Consider the following 12,565-nt stretch of genomic DNA (forward strand, 5'->3'; position numbering starts at 1 on the left):
AGAGTATTTGGTCCCCTTACCACTCGCACTGTAGGAACACCCTGAGGCCATCCTTCGTATCTCCTCTGTAATCCAAGTATTATTTGACTGATAAATAAAAATTTACAGTGGAGATGTTCAAAAGAGACAACTCAAGGTTTTAAAGAAGGAGAAAAAAAAATGGTGAGGCTCTCTTGCTTTGGGTGTTTTTGTTTGAAGTAAAATCTTTAACAATATGATATTTAAAATATTAAATGATGCTGTTGTTGGGAGTCTCTCCCATGGATCCAAAAGGCAGGTCTGAGTGGAAGTCTGTGTTTTCTTTGATGTCTCACTCATGCATATAAAGATTCAGCTGATTTAGTAATACTCAGCTGCCCTTCTGATCTGTGCTTTCAGCCGTCTGAAAAGGCATGAGAGGTGGGAAACTTAAACTTCCATCAGGCCCCTGGTTATGGCATGTCTTTCTGAAAATCCTGGTAGTTTATTCAAAAAGTTCTGCTCTCCTCTTTGCTGGCCGAAAAGTTTCAGCAAATCAGAAGGGTACAGTTTTCCTTTTAAGAGACCAGGCAGTCTGGCTTTCTGATGACATGGCCTGTTAAAATATTTTATTTGTAGTGATTGGTTCAGATGTTTTATCTTACACTGGAGTAAGGTCAATTGATCTGTGATTCTTAAGATTGCTTAAGAAAGTGTGGCTTTTTGAAGATCTTGTGAGATACGGTCATTTTTATGGAAGTCTGTGTTTCTCCTAATTGAACATTTTAATGTTTATTTAGAACTTTCACAATGGATTGTCCTAGTGATTTTCTTTTTCTTTGTCAGTTTCTTCAAGATTCTTTTCTTTTGGAAACTTGATCTCTGATATCGCCTTGTGTTTATTATCTGAAAATAATTGGTTTAGAGAAAGGCATCTCCATAGTGAATGCAGATGCAAAGAAATTGCTTCATTTTTATGCAATATTCTTAATTGTTCTCTTTATCTTTAGTGGTCCAGTGTCTGACCAAACCATTTGCAAGCTCTTTGAAATTGTGCCTGTACAAATACATGTGTGTGGGGGAGGGATAAAGAAGATGTATTTATAATTCAGAGCTGGGAGAGTAGCATGAAGTCCCTTTTTCTTATTATTTACCAACCAGTTTCTCTGACACCTTTCACTCCTATTTATTCACTCCCCAGCCCATATACTTTTGATTTGAAATACAGGATCAATGTGCTGCTGTTTATATAAGGGGGGAATATGATCCCTTCAATATTCTCACTTACTTTGGGAGCCAAGGGTATGTTGCCCATTATTAATTACTGATAAACTAGTTTTATTCCTGCAGTTTTCCTTGACATGGAGTATGTTGTTGCTAAGGACCAATATTATAAACCTGCTAGGTCATGTCTGATTTGGGAATGGATCAATCTTAATGTACCTTGTTGTGCTCTTTCAGTTGTGTGGATGACAGCTTTTCTGTCCTGATCTGTCCTGTATATATAGTTTCAGGGCAAGGCAATATACAGCTGTGCAGCTGCTAAGAGAGTTACCACCAGTACTTTGAGACTCCCTGTAGATGTTCTCCCACAATGGGCTGATGGAGATCTTAGTTTTCTGAAGCATACAAATGCTTCACTGAATCTTTCATTCTTACTCATTCTGTTATGGATCAAGCCCTATTGTGCTAAGGGCTGCACAGACCCAAAAGGTAGGGAGAAAAACATCAGTCTTTTCCTAAAAACAGTGATCCTCTCCCAATCCCAGGAATTCTGCACTTACATTTGAATATCTTTGCCTCTTTTTCCTCACTATTGAACTGTCCACTTTGAGTCTGGACATAGCCACAACAGAAGGACATAGAGGCTGAGCACCTAAAGCTATCTAAGTACTCATCCTGCATTTAGGAGAATAAACAGAAATGGTGTTCTCTCAAGGCGGTTATCCAATTCCCACGGCCCACAGAGAGTACAAGTAAATAAGGGCACGTTGCAAATTTCACAGAGAGATCTTGATTATTTCAAGAACCTCACAGGTGCACAGGGACTGGGAAAGAACAAAGACATACTCAGAGTTGACATGATTTGTCCAAGGTCGTGCAATAACCCTGTGGCAGAGCCAGACAGGCAAGAACCCCGTGAACCAGATCACTGCAGCCTACGCATTGCACACTGTCTTTCCAGGCAGAGAAATCTCTCTGCCATTAAAAACAAAGTTCAGTGCACACGTCATTAGTATACTCCATTTACTAAGGATTTTCTTCAGTGAAAATAATGTTGGTGCAAATAGATGGAAAGATTAAATGGCTTTGGATGAATTTGGCACCTACTTTGCATCGTTAGTCTCTATTTCTTTGGTCTGTGGTGTATTAGCAATGATGCACAGACATCTAGGGCAAATATCTAGCCTCTAGGGCTGATGGTAAAAGTGGAACTGCAACACAGCATACACATTTCTTAAGTTTATCGACATGACCCTTAAAGAATATTACATCTCATTATGCTATACACTTCCCCATCTGCTCCAGGCTGGATGGTACCCTCCTCCTCGTGACATCTTTCACTGCAACCAAGTTCCTGACTAAAGAAATAAAGTGACTCCATCCATTCCCAGCAGTTAAGGTTAAAGAGATGCACTCGGTTCTAAATCTTGGCTGCTAACGCTCTCTTGACCTTTGACTCGCCTTAGCACAGCGAAGTTTGATGGGCCCATGCCAAGCCGTCTTCTGTAACCCATGAGTTGGTTAATATACTCCCATTTCTCATTCAGACAGCCAACAGAAGCAAAAAAGGCAGCAGGGCAACAAATGCTGTCTCCTGCAAATGCTCAGTAATAAATTGTTCTTTCAGTAGTGCAGAAGACAGATTTTTCTTTCTTTTGCTCCTTTCCTCCTTTTGCATGGAAGTCACCAATGGGAAGCTTGCTTTCCCACCTGGCCCCAGCTGACTGTGCCCATAAATTTGCCTATGTGATGCCTGTTTACGGGTCGCTGCCGGAACACGGGGACGGGTGCGTTTTCCAAGCACCGGGTAGATAATCACAGTAATTGATGTTTGGAGCTGAGAGATCCTAGGAGCATAGGGTCTCTTTCTCCCAGCGAGGCCCTGCTCCATGTTACCAGTCCAGCCCATAATTAAATATCACTCTTTTACAATATGTTTCAGGCTCCCTAATGAGTCTAAAGCAGAAATAGTCACCTCTTTCCCCTTTGAGCTTTATTTGCTTGTTATTAAACAATGTTATTGAGCTGCCTTCTTTCTCTGTGTTGCCAAACCTGCATCATTTCCGTTTTATAATTGCACAATTAGAGTCAGTGCTTTGCTTTCATACATCAGCAGGACCTGAGAGAGAGAGAGAGAAGGAAAGAGGGAGAGAGAAAGGGGAAAAAAATCAGGTGTTCACAGACAACTCAAATGCATCTTATTTTCATTAACTACCAGATTTTGCAAAATGGGAAGCTATTTATCATGATCTGTTTTCTACCACCAGCCACCCCCACCACCCCACTCCAGTGACTTTCGCTATGACCTTGTGCTGTATTGTTAAGGGTCCAATTTGCTCATTGTTACTTGCCTGCATAATTCTGTGCACCTCCCCCACCATCTTTTTTTTTCCCAAGCAAAATCCAGTCATTTATATTCTGAGACTAAATGGTATTCCTCCTCCCCTACAGCCTCCCCCAAAAAGAAAAAAGAAAAAAAAAAAAAAGAAAGAAAAAAAAAGAAAAAAAAAAAAAAACAAAAAACAAGCAAGCTGTATAACACTAGTAATTCTTTCTAACAAATTTCCACAGATAACCCCCTCCTTACACACACGCACACACTCTCTCACACGCATCCTCTCTCACACGCACACCCTTAAGCTGCTCTAAGCAGTGTATTAAGTAGCTGAAGAAAATCCATTCACATTCTGCTGTGTCGCTTTCTTCTCAAGTCATGAACCCATCACAGACTTTTTCTAGCTGTAGGTTGCCACGGTGAAGATTTACAATGCCAGTTATTCATACATCTGCCTTCTCTTTTTCCCCCCTTATTCTTAAATCCCTTGGGCGAGGGCAACCTTGATACTGAGACTCGTAAAATTCATGCAGGCTTATCATCCTTGGTGAAGGCTTCAGGCATGCATTACCGTATCCAACTGCCTGCTCACCGCCATGACAGAACTGGGCCTATAGCTTTTATTTCCAACGGGGGAAAAATGCATTAATGTGCTAAAGAGAAAAGAAAGCTTACATGTTTGGGGAAAGAAAATAATAACTAGCATTATCTATTTCTCTTAATGATTTTTAAATTTGTTTTAATTACTCTACTCCCCACAGAACAGCATAAATTTGAAACCACTTTTTTTTTTTTTTTTAAAGCACCCTTTAATTTGTGTGGAGTAGTGTTCTGAAAGTCCAATCACACTGCAGTGGAGAAATACAGTATTAAGACAGCCTCTGAACTCCACATCAAAGTAATGAATACAACAAATCTGGAATGAATTTTAAATGTAAATTTTAGAGTCTTTTATTTATTTTTTCTGATTTTGTTTTCCCTTTATTTTTAAAGACCTGCTTAATCATCATAAGAAGAAATACTTTCTTGAGGGGTGGTAGAAGAGAGATGAATGTACAGATTTTACAAAATGAAAACAAAAAATAAAAAGCAGAAAAATGCCAAGAAAATTACAGGTCTTCAGTTACAAAGTCACAGGTTAAACATGGAGTCTGAAATAATGCAAATCACAGTCATTTTAATTTTGATAAAATCAAAATTTTCTACAATGTTAATCACAATTTTTATATTTATCTCTTCTTTTTGAAGGACTACTCCTACAGAGGATTGAGGGATCCTCTATGTGGAGTTCAGGATCAGAAACAGAGGGGTTTGTTTCAGAGTTTGGTTTTGTTTCTCTATTTTCAATAGCCCAAAATCATGTTAAGACCTCTCAGGTTTTCAAGGAGGCAGACTGCTGCATGCTGTGTTTAAAGGCCTGCACACCTCTTTTATTTTCTGTGGATGACTGCGTACAGTTCTATGTCTATTATTTCATTTTAATATGTGTTTTGAAATGGGTCATGATTTTAGGAAGCTGAACAGTACAACTGAACTATCAGTATCCCCAAAAAATCTTTCAAAATGCTTATGCCTGTGCAAGTGGAACCAGTGTAGCTAGAACTGGTGAGTGTTCCAGTGAAAAGTGCAGCTGGAGTGCTGCCCTCAGAAGATCCCTAAGTGCATGACAGACTTTTTCAGGAAAATTCTGACTTGCAGTTTCAAAAAGAAGTAGTTTTGAAGACACAAAATTATTCAAAGAGAAATGAAACCTCATGTCCTTTGAGAAGTCACACCCCATTAATCTCATCCTTTTTTCTCCTTTTGCGTTTTATTGTTGCTTTAAATGTTTCAAAACTGTTTCAGCCATTATGCTGTCAAAAGTGTCTTTTCAATCTCAGATCCATATCTTCTGACATCCTAAGACAGCTACAACAGAAAAGAAGACTTGTGTTGATGTTACTCAGTCAGCATTAAGTTGTCACAAGTGCTGTCTCACTTCATCTTGATAGTGATGCCTAGAGCCCACTCATACCACCATCTGCCTGCACAGAGGTGACATCCCCGTTTGCATGATGAAGCACTATTTACAGGGCACCACTCCCGGGTCCACAGGGCCCTGACAGAAGTGCAACATACTCAGCATGCCACCTGTAATCACCTGTGAGCAACATTTCTCAAAATAATAGCTGTGCGAGGCTTCTAATGCTTTGAATTATGAGTTGCAGAGGCAGAAAGAAACAATGATATGTCTTTAGGTCACTAGTGAGGAGGTTGTAAAAAGTTGCAGTTTCCAAACCTACTCCAAAATTAGTTCAGGGTTATTCATCTTTTCTGGCTATGTGAGGTGCTTTTTAGCCATCTCTTTCCCGTGGAAGAGGACACTCCAGGGTGCATCCCAAGTAGATGTTTACATATCTTGTATAGAAACAATAAAGCAGGAAAGAGGAGTTCTGCACATTAAACAAGTCTTATTCTGATTTACAGTAGGAAGCTGTTGAGGCACAAATGTAGATCCTTGCATGGGGACATGTCCCTGAGCCTCACAACAGAGATTTTGCCATTGGGTTCTCTGTACTCTAGACCTGCAACGTGACTGTTAGCCAGGGCAGATGCACCTGCAGCACCCGCACCAGAAGATATTGCTGCTTTTTCTTAGAGAGGCATCTGCTCATGCAGGGATTCCACCATGCTTCTTGATGATGCCCTTTTCCAGGCCAAGGGACTCAGAAAATCATCAAGTTGAATTCCAGTATGCACAGGACTCTATGCAATCAATGTTTCTAGCAAAACATCCCCTTCATTTATCACAAGTTGTAAAATGCTTCCTAGAATCCAGCACTGAGCTTTCAACTGTAAGTAAGACCAAAAGTCACAATTACAACCTGACACAGAGAGACAGAAAGAGATTTCAAGGGCATCACAAAGTCCTTAAGTTCCTGCAGTAGCAAAACTGGCTGCAAGCCTGAGTTTCTCAACAGTGTAGGAGTTACCAGTTCTACTTGCTGCCAATTAGTCTTTGTGTGTGTTGAGTATCCTCCCCCAAACTGTCTTACAAAGGACTCATCTCCCAGATATTTCAGCTAGAAATCCAGGCAGTTTAGCTCAAGCAGCAAAGAAGCTTGTGTTTTTATCCTTGAAGCCTCACGGGGCTCTAGTTTAGCCAAGATGGCAAGCAGAAAGCATCATATGTATCACTAAATCTTCCCAACAGCAGATTCTTTTGCTGGTAGGGTATACCCCAAACATCAGCAGAAGGTGGTGCTCCGTCATCATCAGATGCTCAACAAATATAGCCCCTTAATTATGTTTATATAAGGACTTGGACTTAGCATAATTATTGGTTTCACCCAGTCAATGGCTTTAATTATTCCCCATGGCTGTTGCTTCTTGCTGTTGTCCAGGTTCTCCAACTGATCCATTACACAAGACTCTCTAACCCAATGAAGACTTGACAGAGCATCTTTCCATTGAGGGAGACTTAACTGGAAGCATTTCCCAGGATCATTCCACTCCAGTGTTTCTTGTGAACACTTCATTCTAGGTTGTGGTAAACAGGTCAAATAGACAAGCACTTTCAGTGCAGAGCTTGTATATATCACTGAACATTAGATTAAATTGAAGGCCTTCAGTATATGGGAATTACAGGCTGCCAGAAGGAAAGAAATGGATAGATCCCAAAATTAGAGATCTGAGTAATTTCCTCTGAATCAGTTTGTATTCTCAGGCACATCCCTTATTATTAGTAAACAATGTGAACTGATGCCTGCTTTAATTTTTTAATTTTACTTTTTTTTCAAATTCCTCTTTTATCCTTCTGCCTCTCTTGTGCTCTGGTACTTGTCAGCATTGCAAGGTAAAGTAATAAAGGAGTTATGTGAAGCAAATCACTTCTGTGTTTTTGTCACAAGCAGGGTGTACTCACTGGTGGATATACACTGAAGAGAAAAAAACATATATGTATACCAAACCTGAATCACTATTGCTTTGGCAAAACGTTAAGTGCCTAGCATGCCAATGAAAATATGATGTTGTTCAAGCTATCTGATTGGGAATTATTGTGTCTTACTATGCTAGGCAAACATTGAGAAGATTATTTAGAACCTATAACTTCTCCACTTTGTTTAATATTAGATATATAATATAATATAATATAATATAATATAATATAATATAATATAATTATAGATTTCTGGTTCCAGAAAGCTGAGGTGGAGGATCACAGAATCACAGAATTGAAGGGGTTGGAAGGGACCTTGAAAGATCATCGGGTCCAAACCCCCTGCCAAAGCAGGTTCGTTAGAGCAGGCTGCCCAGGTAGGCATCCAGACGGGTCAGAAGTTATTGTGAACCTCGATACACTGCATCTTCAGCAGGTAACCTAGAAGGTTGTTTCTTGCAGAGCCCAGACAGGGTTTGAAGGCACATTTGAATACACAGAATGCACCAGGGGAGGTTCTTTCCATGGCAGCTCAGTGATCTTGTGATTACCATGGTGCTCATGATGCTCAGTGACTATTTGGATCTTTCTTTTACAATATGGCTGACAACCAACACTGAAAAAATACAAATAATAAATAATAATAATAAAAGAAACACACAGTGATCTATTGGCTGGCTAATAGCTTTCAAGAAGGTTATGTATAAAAAAAAAGACAAAACTGCAATTGGTCATGCAAGGGAAACTTTTACAAACACCTTGTTTACTACAGAATTCAAATTTCTGGCTTGGGGGAACATATTATTCTCTACTACCAAAGTCCTTACTAGTAATTTCAGAATTATAAACAATAAATACCTATCAGTTCAGTTCATACCATAAATATGTATGGATGCATGAAGCATAAAGAGATTTGATGAAGTCCTCTGCTCTGTAGCATCCCTGGTCTGATAGTATCTTGTTTATGTTATGACAAGAAAACTAGAGTGGCTCCATGAAAATTTACCAGTCCCAGAAAACTTCATATAATTTCAGTAGTGACTATACAATAAAATAAAAGTTATTGTGAACCTCAGAAGGGTTTGTTGCCTTGAAGTAAAAAAGTAAACAGCAGAGAACTTTGAAAGTTTTTATTTCAAAAAGCAAGTAGATTTAGGATTAAGCTTCTCTGCCCTGTGTTCAGATGTTACAGTTCCTGCATTTCACAAGCTGGTTGTGGTGCAGTCATTCAGAACAAAAGCTTGGGCTTGATTGTCAGTCCCTATCCTTATAAATAACAGCCTTTTTTAAGATAATGTTCTCTCAGAAGTGTTTCTTTGTGATAAGTTTCCTATTACATTGGATTATTTGCATGTTTATAAACAATGCAAATGTTGTAATATGAATATGTTAAAAAAAAACTTCAGCATCATATCAGGTGAGGTTCAAGAAAGTGTCTTCCTTTTAGATTTTCTGTGTGTGGTAATGCTTTTTTTTCTACCTTTGCTGGTAAATAGGGTAATAGAAGTCCAGTGTTTGTTTCCTACCTGAAATTTACTTGGGCAACTTGCCTTTCTATTGGAGGCTGTATTTCAAGTTAGATTTTGTCAGAAAGCCCAGAGCCTTTAGGCTTGGTCACTTGCCACATGTAAGCAACCATCAGTTTTTATGAGATGTCTTTTTATCTTTGGATTTGATTTTGTTTATTTCCTTCCTGAATTTTCTGCATCTTTATCTTAACATTATGAATATAGTTAATTAAATTTAAGGTATTGGTCATTATAATAAAACCAACAAAGAAGAAAGAGAGAGAAAAGATGGTTGATCATAGACCGGAGGTTGGATTCTGTAAAGAAAATAAAGCATGAATTTTCATGGCTTTATCTCTGCAACGTGATGTTAGAGCAGCACTAATGACAGCTTGTAACCGTATGGGTCTCCTTTACACAGTTTCAGTGTGTTCTTGAGGATACTGAAACATCAGTCCATCAGGGAAGGTTCTCCTTCTTAGGTAGCTTTAAAATGTGGCACAGCTAGTCATTGAGTTATGGGCATGTCACAAGTGGGCTAGAAAGGATAGGAAGGGACTACCCCCGATTTCTGCTGCAATGGCTTTCTTAGAAATCCAAGGGCGTAAATGTAATGCTCCAATAATTTACATTGGCTGTTAACTCCAGACTGCAGGAGGACAAATACAGCTTCTGGCTATCTTTGCTCTAACTTCCCTGCTCTTAATAGATAATAATATTTCTTTGCTTCGAAGTGTTTACTCCTAGGAGTAAATTTTGCGGAACAGAGAGCATTTGAAGGATAGGGTTTTGAGAAGAAAAGGTGTTCATTAGGGCAGAAGCTATGTACTTAGCTTGTCTTTTATAGGAACCTTGCACATTAAAATACCTCTGAGTAGAAAATAAATATGCTCTATGCCGTATATTGTTCACATACTTGTTTTTACACATGTAGACACACCTGCAAATGTATGCACATATGAGTAGGAGAGAAAGATAGAGAAAAATAAAAGACAGGAACATCTAGATCTTTTGAACCGATGGGTGGGTCAGGCACTTTTAAACTTGGTATTTCAATTATTAAACTTTGGGTGACACCGTCTTAGAAAGAGATCATTTCAGTATGCATTTTCTTTATTTGCACTACACAGCACACCTGGTAGAAAGGATATTTAAGTAGTGAAGGACTCGCAGCATTAGTAATTAATAGGTCCCATTATGCTAACTCTCATGCAAGTTTAGGACATCTTAGATGCTAGATAAGAGATGAATAATTTGAAGTAATTTTCCTGTAATCATGCCAATCACTTCAGCAAAGTAGTTATTAAATGAAACAGTATTATGATGAATTATAGGACATCTATTGAATATCTTTTCTTATCATCTACTTATACTGCCTGATGCTGAAAAGAGGCAAACAAGTGAATGCTCTTTCTTAGTAAAATATGCACACTTCTGACTGTAAATAATAGTTTGTTTAGCAAACCTTGTTTTTTTAATGAGGCCTAGAGACAGATTTGTACTAGTCTCACACTCTTTGCAGCTCAAGAAGATCATGTAGTTTTACCTTTTCTTTAAAGGTAGACATTAGCCAGAATGAGTCACCACTGATGACAAGGAATTTTTCTAGTTCAAATTTGCTGAAGTGATTAAATATTATTTATCTAATTAAATGCTCAAAACAGATCATTATTGAAAGGAATAAATTTAGTGGATTTGTTGAGCAGTGTTAGCTGAAATGTAACTGCACATCATTTGACTTTTTAACATTTTATTATATCTAATAAGTCTTTCTGTGCTTAATTAAATCAACTTCTTTTTTACAGCTAATTTAACATGATTTCATTTTAGTTACAGCTTTTGCATCAGATATGCAGAAAGCCAACTATATCCAAATTAAGCTTGTGCTGCTCAGGTGCTCTGCTGTACTTCTTACCTCTCTAGCTGTTGCTGAGGTCTCTGCTATTTTTTTTAGCATTTTCTTATCTTTTGCTGGAGGAAGGTTACTCATTTTTTAATTATAATCTATTTCAAATACTACTGTAAAAAAAAATACCATATGGTCATAAAACATTTAATAATTCTGTCATATGTAACAGGCTCTGAAAATCAACTTTTTTCTTGGCATAGGACTTCGCCTTGTGTCAGAAAATGCCAAACAGGAATGTAAGATTAATTCCACTCATGGCTACCCCAGCAACTTAATCTGCATATGTTTGGGTGAAGGTAGGGGTGGACCTGCTAGAGTACATAAAGCTTTCATTTTTCCCCAGGTACACCCTGTCTTCATAGTTTGTGTGTGTTGTTCCAAGTCTTTTGAATCTGGATTTGTTGTTCTTAAGACTAAAAACATTAACAACTATTCAGTGTCTTCCGCCCTTTAAAACATCTGAGAGCTTTTGCCTCTTTTCTGAACAGTATCCTACCATGGGGGTAGGGTAGGGTGGGAGGTGAGAAATTCAGTTAGCCTGCCAGTGATTGCAGTTTGTTTGAATCGATGTCACTGCTTTGACTTCAGTAGGATTATGCCTGGACCACACTAGCATGTATGAGATCAGAACCAGGCTGAGGACACCTTTATATTGGTCAAAAAAGGCATTTTATGGATTTTGGTCAGCCCGTTCACTGACTAGCTGTTCCCACTGAGTTGTTTTAAATGACACTATCCATCCACCATCTAAATGAAGAGAGTAAAGTTCACTGAGTGAGTAGATGGGAGCTTTTGGTCGATCATTTTCTGAATATCCTTTTTTTTTTTTTCCTTCCAAATATCTGAATATTTTTCAGAAAAGTTCATAGATATCTTTCAATCTAGCCCTGTAGCAGAATGGATTTCATTACCAGTTTTCAGCAGTGATATCAGCTTTTAACCTACATAAGAATAAAACTGCACACAGTTTTAAACTCCAGTGTGAGGGACTGTGCAAAGACACATTTTTGCATGCAGGCATGTAGCACATTATTATTCTTACAGTCGCCACCAATAACCATTTCTGCATATAGAGAAAGCTGCCTAACACTTTGCCTTAAATTCCCCGGAGTAACTGTTCATGATCACAAATTTGGCTAAAGGATTTTTCCCATTACCCTCAAACATTTCCTTTCACCTCCAACCTCTAGGCAGAGCCACCGCTTTCCCTTTAGAGCAGGGAACATAAAGCCATGGGGCCATCGGGGCCGGCTGTGCCTGACCCCGAGGGCCCTTCTGTCAATCACTGCCTCCCCATCCCTTGCTCTCTTTCACACCAGGCAGCTGTACCCATCGCTGTCAACCAGGTAACAACCAGCAAACAATAGAGGCCTGAATGCCTGGTCTAGACACTCTTTTAGCCACTTATTTGCTGCTCTTGGCAGCTGTTGAAGCATAAATAAGCAGTTTGTAATCAGAAAGCTGACATCATTGCAGCTCAGCTGAGAGGGGGAATTGTTGCTGTGCACTGAGCTGCTTTCCCCTTCTCCCCTCCTCCGCCCCGGCCCCCTCCCTCCTTCATTTTGTGACAACGGATTCTGGGGTGGGGACGCAGATTTCTGCCGTGCTAAGCTGGCTTTTCTGTTTCTTTCTAGGGTACAATGACGTAGGGAGCGGAAAACGACATACATGAGGCTGTGTAGTGTGCTACTACCAAAACTGAAAAATACAAA

The sequence above is a fragment of the Cygnus olor genome, chromosome 1 (genome assembly GCF_009769625.2).
Source record: "Cygnus olor isolate bCygOlo1 chromosome 1, bCygOlo1.pri.v2, whole genome shotgun sequence".
Classification (NCBI taxonomy): Eukaryota; Metazoa; Chordata; class Aves; order Anseriformes; family Anatidae; genus Cygnus; species Cygnus olor.